This window comes from Lactuca serriola, chromosome 8 (assembly GCF_051521515.1).
Source record: "Lactuca serriola cultivar US96UC23 chromosome 8, Lser_US96UC23_V15, whole genome shotgun sequence".
NCBI classification, from domain to species: Eukaryota; Viridiplantae; Streptophyta; class Magnoliopsida; order Asterales; family Asteraceae; genus Lactuca; species Lactuca serriola.
The window spans coordinates 133,030,491-133,038,352 of record NC_136415.1 but is presented as its reverse complement, the minus strand read 5'-3'; the positions used below and the strand labels follow the sequence as shown (position 1 = coordinate 133,038,352).

At 32.0% G+C, this 7,862-nt stretch overlaps 1 long non-coding RNA gene across 2 annotated transcripts; it reads left to right on the top strand.

Annotated features, from left to right (window-relative positions):
* Positions 1-2,224: 2,224 nt before the first annotated feature.
* LOC145068664 (uncharacterized) lies at positions 2,225-3,697 on the top strand. 2 transcript variants are annotated; one of them, XR_013689039.1, is made up of 3 exons: positions 2,225-2,630; positions 2,741-2,800; positions 3,317-3,697. It is a non-coding gene; the product is annotated as an uncharacterized LOC145068664 (long non-coding RNA). The 2 variants fall into 2 exon arrangements; XR_013689038.1 differs by having other exon boundaries at positions 2,225-2,650.
* The last annotated feature ends 4,165 nt before the right edge of the window (positions 3,698-7,862 follow it).

Below are 7,862 nucleotides of genomic sequence, written 5' to 3'. Positions count from 1 at the left end.
CATTCCCTTCTTGCCCTTGGGATTTAGATTCTTGGCCTTCTGCGTTGAATTTTTGGCCTTCTTGGCATTCCATTCGTCAATGTCTGATCGTGATCTCGAGGGGTATCTTTTGGAGTATCTCCCTCTTGGCGCGTTATGCCAGCCTTGTGCATAATAAGGAACGTATGCACGATTTGGACAATTTCGGGCAATATGACCAGGTGTTCCACAGTGAAAACAAGTGTTTTTCTTCACTGGGAAATTGTTTCTTCCTGCCCCTGGTGGCGTGTCCTTGCCTCGTTTCTGATTGTTCCCACACGCACAGTTGCAACAGGTCGGCTGTTTCACTTGACTTGGTGGCCTGTACTTCTCAACAGCAGGTTGATCAGAAGCAACTGAGTTCGAAGCAACAGATTTAGAGTTCAAGGAGATGTTGGTTTGTTCAATGGTGTTCTCCTTGTTCTCATCCTCTGCTACTTTACCTTAACATGAAGTAGAAGCATTAGTATCGTTCAGCTCAGCACCCTCAGTTGGCCTTGATTGTTCAGTCTTAAGTGAATCTGGAGCAGGGGTTTGGCCATACTGAGCAGGCATTTCTTCCTCATTGGTCTCAGAGGGTGGGTTATAATTGTGATTAAAAGGAGGTGGCACACTGTGATACCCTAGACCCTTGGTTTGATTATCTTTAAAACTCAATTGATTTTCTACTAAGGACTCGACTGTCTTACTTGATGCAGTATAATTTTTGAAACTAACATCTGTTTTTCCACACTTCATTTTCAAAGCATCAAGTTCTTTAGTTACAGCAGCAAGTTTGCGTTTAATGTGATCATAATTTTCACACTTGTTGTTGTACTCTTCTTGTAATATCCTAAAGTCCTTAGTCTTGGCCTCTAATTGAGCTTTTAAAGGTTTCTGACCTTTCCTTAGAGTATAGCCTTCGTATTTGAGGTCCTCATTTTCTCTTTTTAATAAATCAATTTGTTCGCGAAGAAATTTAATCGTAGTTTTACAAGATGGAGTACATGAAACTTCATTTACCGGAATTGATGTGGAACTCATTTTTTTTTATTTAGTATTTTTTAATTTTTTTATTTTTAATTGCCCTTTGACTTAAAAACCGAGAAAATCAACCTTAAAAGTCAAATTTAAAAAGTCAAACTTGAAAAGTCAAACTTAAAAGTCAAACCGAAAAGCCAAATTTGAAAAATTAAAAGACAAAGGAGAAAGTCAAAATTTAAAGTCAAAGTCAAAATTTTAAGATAAAAAAAAAAACAAAAATAAAAGTCAAAAATAAAAAAAAACTAAAATTTTGGATGAAAAAGAAATTTAAAAATAAAAAGAAAATGATTTTTGGGCAAAAAGTGTTAAATTTGCGAAAATATGAACCGGAAATATAATATTTGAATTACAAAAGGGAAGGAAAGAATCAAGAAGGCGCCTAGCTGACTTGGTAAGATGCGAAGCTAATGATGCAGGAGACCCGGGTTTGATACCCGGCTCCTACAATGCGTTTCACCCTTTTTTTTAAATGTGTGATGCGAGGACTTCTGCTGCTGCTGACCGAGACCGAAGCGAAGACGTTGGACCGTACACGAGATTAAGCCGCACACACCGAGCCGGCCGCACATCGAACCAAGCCGCACACTCCGAGCCGCATACCGAAACCCTAACCGCACACCGAGGCGCACACTCCGAGCCGCACACTGCTGAGCCGCACACACCGAGGCTGCTGAGCCGCACTCCTTCAACAGATTCGCGAAAAAACGACGTTTTTCACCCTTTTTTGCTCCAAAACTCGATCAAAAACTCGTTTTTATGAAAAATGCAAAGAAGTAACCCCCCTTATTTTTGCGACATCTATCCAAAAACGCTATTCTTTTTTCAAAATAAGATCAAATAAGCTCTAGATCTGAAAAAATTGATTGATACAACCAAGCTCTGATACCAATTGTAAGTCCCCAAAATTGCTTGTGTATCAATCAGATCCAATTGATGGTGCGGAATCCCAATCAATTGGATGATGTCAGATCAAATAGAAGAGAAGGAGAAGAAGAATAACTTGAATCTAATGATGTATTGATGATATGAATTATGCTCCTTACAATAGATTCTCTCACACACACACACACTTCTTCTCTAGTTTCTCTCTCTTCTCTAGCCTTCTCACCTTACACTCCCACATGCACTCCTCTATTTATATGGACCTCCATCCATACACATGTGTACAACCGCATATCCTGTGTACGGCCGAACACAGGATATGCGGTCGTACACACGTGTACGGCCGTACACACAAACCGCAAACACATACAACGTTACATAAAAATATATTTTCCTAGAAAAGCAAAGTATAAACCATATTTTTGACCCAACATGTGGTTCTGAGAAATTAAGCATCAAGAGACAAGAATTGACTTCATGACGATGATTTGCTGCAAACATGTCAAAATTGGCCACCATCGCAACCTCTACTTACACAACCACCATCAAATGCATCCGTACTTTCTTCTTCTTCTTCGTCTTCTTCTTCTTCATTGACTATTGATTTAAATCTACAGTATATTCTCACAAACGAGCCCTAAATCTATATGTATTCAAGCTTCTTGTTTTATTTTGTAACTTGTTGTTCCATTCTCAGATGGTGTGTGGTACGTGTAATTTTTTGCAGGTTGTCAAGTCAGCATTTTTGTTGGATTTGTGGTTTCTCTTAAATGAAAAACTTGAATTAATTTTTTCAGTGTTACCTTTTCATGTGCAGGTTCTTTGATTATGTTTATGGAACGATTTTGGGCCCTAAACCTCACGACGATGAACAAAGGTAATAGAGTAACAAGCATTATTGGTTTTTGTGTTTTCTTACTGTTGTTTTTTGTTCTTTTGATAGCTTAAATTTAGGGCCTTCATGTAGCTGGATCTGAATCACAAATAATAGATTGTAGTTGGATATGGACCTAAATTTGTGGCTTATTTCGACACCTCATAAAATCGAAACAAATTTTTTGTCTCATCTACTCGATCTCAGTTTTGACATTTATAACACGATTAGAAGAGTACAGACTTTCTCAAGTGTAAAGCCCTTCTAATTATGTTTCTTTTTTTCTTTTTCAAAAAAATTTAAAATGTTGTCAATTTGAATCTGTAAGCCAAGATCTGAAATGTTTTACTAACATCCACCACTAAAACATCTCCATTTTTTCACTGTGATTTAAGGTTCACATTTAAAACATTTCGAGTTTGATTTAATGGTGGATATAAGAATGGGATATGATGATTCTTTTTGTTTCTTTATAATTCTCAGATGCTCTCTTTTAGTTACTATATGTTTATTGTGCAGAAAATCTCGGTGTCAACTATGGACTCGGTTGTTAACCAAAATAACATAATGACCTAACATCGTGTATTGGTTTTCTGTGATAGATATCAATGACTGTTATTTGATGGAATATTGGTGAAATTAATTTGTGAAATTTGCATGTGGATCTTATAAGCAGGTAAAAAAAAATTGTTGGCTAACTTCAGGTTTGGAGAAAACGAATGGCCCAGGCAATTGGACCTGGAGAACACCAGATTATATATAATATTCATCACAAAGAGCCTGATGGCAATGATGGTTGTGGATGTTAGTAAAATTCATTGGTGGTTCTTTTTTACAAATGTTGTTGGGGTACTACTTTGAGATAATAAATAAGTTTTATTCATTATGTTTTTAGCGATATACTTTGATGCGAAATCGATTTTTTTTCCTAACATTTTCTTTTGATAAGAGTTTGTTTGGTAAAAAGTTGAAACTTTTTTTGTCTAAAATTTTTTACCAATGGAATTTTATTGAAAAGAATCTAGGTTTACTAAACTTAGTTTTTTTACTGGTGGTGTTATAAGTTATTTCGGAGAAAAAAGGTAAAATAATTGGTAAATAAGGTGCTTATTTAGTTGTTCTTCGTATTGGAATTGGTATAATTGTTAATGTCATTAGCAATTTAACTAAGTAATTGTTCTTGATATTGGAATTGGTCTAATTCTGTTTGGAATTTTCAATTTCAATAAGTATTTAAACAATTTTGATAAAAAACGCTATTTGAGAAGTAAAAAGCCCTTCAATATCCTTCTAAATGTATATTCTAAATAATAGTTGTTATATATAAGAATTAATATCATAAAAGAATTATGATGTTCTAAATTTGTTTCACATTCTTAAACCTTTTAAAGATTTTATCATTGATTAAAAAATAATAACTACGTTTCTCGATAAAATTATTAAATATTAATTATATTTTAATTTTGTTCATCCTTCGATCTAGGCAAAGAGTACTTGGGAAAATTATTTATATAAAAATATCATAACTTCATTAATATGTATAATTTAATAGATGAATATAAATAGCAATTACATTTAAAAAAGAGTCAAGATCACTGAGTTTGACCAATTTTACTTAGTTTTTCTGAGTTTGACCGAATTTGACCAAATTTTTCTGAATTGACCATGTTGGACCCGAGTTTGACCGAGTAACACCATGATTGACTGATTCTAATCGAGGTTGACTGAGTCCGTGATTTTTGATTGGTTCCTAATAAAACGTCTCGAGACATGTCAGAGTCCAAATATGCCGGTTTTGTAACACTAATATGAATACAAATCAATTTCAATCACAATAATTTATTTATATCTTTTGCATTGTGCAAGTAAAATTTGCATAAATTTCCAATATTGGTTTACAACTTACCCAAAATAAGAAACACACTTATATTTTTAAACCAAAAAATCATTGTATGTATATTATTAATCCAATAAAGCAACTTAACTTAACATTTTCTAAAAAATAGCAACCAAATTTTAATTTTTCGAAACACAACATATATTTTGTTTTTAACCAAAAACCGCTACGTACTTTTCTTTTTTAACACAAAAAAGTAATTTAACCTAGAATAGCAATATACATATATTTTTAAGTGAAAACTAATCGACTTTAAAAACTAATTTATGAAAGAAATTATTCGCACTCGTTGCTTAGCGTGGGTAAACAGCTACTATATATATATATATATATATATATATATATATATATATATATATATATATATAGGGCTAGGTTATAATGTGGATGGACAACTATTGTGTGGACGTGTGGATAATGCTATTTTATGAAAATTACTAAGAGAATATGTTGTTTAGTAATGTGAATACGTTCAATTTCACAGAACTATTGTTATTTTACTGGATTCTCACCAATTCCATTTCATTTTTGTTCTCATTCATCGTTTTTTATTTATTTTAATTCTTATAGAATTCGACTCAATAAACATTCTGATAACATTCTGACAGAATGAAAATAATTAAAAAAAGTGTATAATAACCTTATAGACGATTTAATTAGTGAAAATGCTTAATAATTAAAATAATTATATAAGATTGAACGTATTCATATTATCAAACAACATATTTTCTTTATAATTCTCATAGAATAACATTATCCACACGTCCAGACAAAAGATGTCAATCCACATTTGAACCTAGCTCCTCTCTCTCTCTCTCTCTCTCTCTCTCTCTCTCTCTCTCTATATATATATATATATATATATATATATATATATATATATATATATATATATAGGGTTAATGTCATAAAAACCATCAAGTTTTCAGGGTTTTGTCGGTTTTGCCCAAAGTTGAAATTTATGTCCGTTTTTACCCAAACATTTTCAAAAAAATGTTCGGTTTTACCCTTTTACCTGTGATAACAGGTTTTCCAGGTTACCATTATATTAAATTCGCAAAAAACCCTTAAGTTTACCATTTTTTTTTCCGTTTTTACCCTTAAGTTTATAATTTTTTTTACACTTTTACCCTAAGTATATTTTTTCATAATATACATATTCATATGATTTTTCTGCTTGAATACGTATAATATGAAGAAAAAAAATACATAGGGAAAAAGTGTAAAAAAAAACTTATAAACTTAAGGGTAAAAACGTAAAAAAACTGTAAACTTAAGGGTTGTTTTTGCGAAGTTAATATAATGGTAACTTGTTATCACCGGTAAAAGGGTAAAACCGAACATTTTTTAAGAAAATGTTTGGATAAAAACGGACATAAAATTCAACTTTGGGCAAAACCGAGAAAACTTGACGGTTTTTAAGACATTAACTTTATATATATATATATATATATATATATATATATATATATATATATATATATATATATATATATATATATATATATATATATATCGTCTTCTATTCTCCTGTTATGTTGAAATATTATAAAATTTATCACTAGCCTTACACAATTTGATTCAATTTGATTATCACAATTTGAAATATTATATATATATATATATATATATATATATATATATATATATATATATATATATATATATATATATATATATATATATATACAATTTGATTATCACAAGAGTAAATTACACGAATGGTCCCTATGGTTTAGGGTAATTTGCATGTTTGGTTCCTAACTTATTTTTTTAACTCGGAAGGTCGCTACTGTTTGTTTTTGTTACGCGCTTGGCCCCTATCTTACCTAAAAAGACTATTATGTCATTGATTTTTTTAATTTATTTAAATAAACACACCCCTAATCTCACCCCTTCACATTACCTCACCTACCCCATCATTTTTTTCTCTTTAAATAATAGTCTTTTTAGATAAGACAGGGACCAAACACGTAACAAAAATAAACAGTAGGGACCAAACACGTAACGAAAACAAACCATAGAAACCTTCCGAGTTAAAAAAATAAGTTAGGGACCAAGCATGCAAATTACCCCAAACCATAAGGACCATTCGTGTAATTTACTCTTATAACAATGATTAATAAATTGGTATACAGATATTTATATAAGAAAAGTTAAAAAAAAATTAATATAATCGGACCTACACAACTTGTTTTGAGACGTGTTGGTGTATATCGGCCGCCATTGACGTCTTGTTCCCGAGTTTTTTTGTAAATTCATTAAAGAAAAGGGAAGGAAAATTTTGACATAAAAAAAGGAGGTGAAAGAAAATATTCATTATTATGTGTTACCGAGTTCAAAGGAAATGAAAGGAAAGGAAAAGAAATTTTTTAGTTTTTGTGCTCCTGAGTTAGGAGGAAAAAGAAAATAAAATTTAAAATTTTTCTTCCCACACTTTCTTCCCAAATCCGCCCAATTTGGGAGGAAATTTTGGAAGGAAAATATAACTCCAAAATCCTTCATCTCCTCTCACTTTCATTCCATTAATGAAACTCGGGAACACGATTTTCTTTCGACACCCCTCACTTTCCTAACTAGGCAAACACCAAAAAATCTAATTTTTTATTTTATATTTTTATTTTTTTATTTTAACGAATGCATTAAAAACTAGCAAGTTGCTAGCAAAAGATTAGAAAGTAGAAGCACACCAATCAAACCAATAAATAGACTTAAACAAAGACTTATATGTTTGATCCAATTACAAGCAACTAACTGGATATCATCCGCCGTTCTTACAGGGGATCTTCTTCTATTGTTGAACACCAATAAGTTCCTCACCTTCCTAATGAGCCACAAAACCGTATATAATAAGGCTGATAAGAGCTTTCTTCTGCTTTTACCAATAGTTGGGGCTCTCGAGCACAACAAGAACTCTTCCATGCAACTCGGAATCAGCGGGATCGCACCATGCCAAGAAGAAAACCAATTCCAAATAAGAGAAGAAAAAGAAGAGGAGAAAAACACATGATCATCATTATCCTCTCCAGTACAATCCCTTTATCAACCAAATTACAAGCCATCGATATACAATCCCCTTATCAACCAAATTACAAGCCATCGATATCCTGCTCAAAAGCACCCTCCAAACGAAACAGTTAATTTTAATAGTAATCCAATTTACCCAAA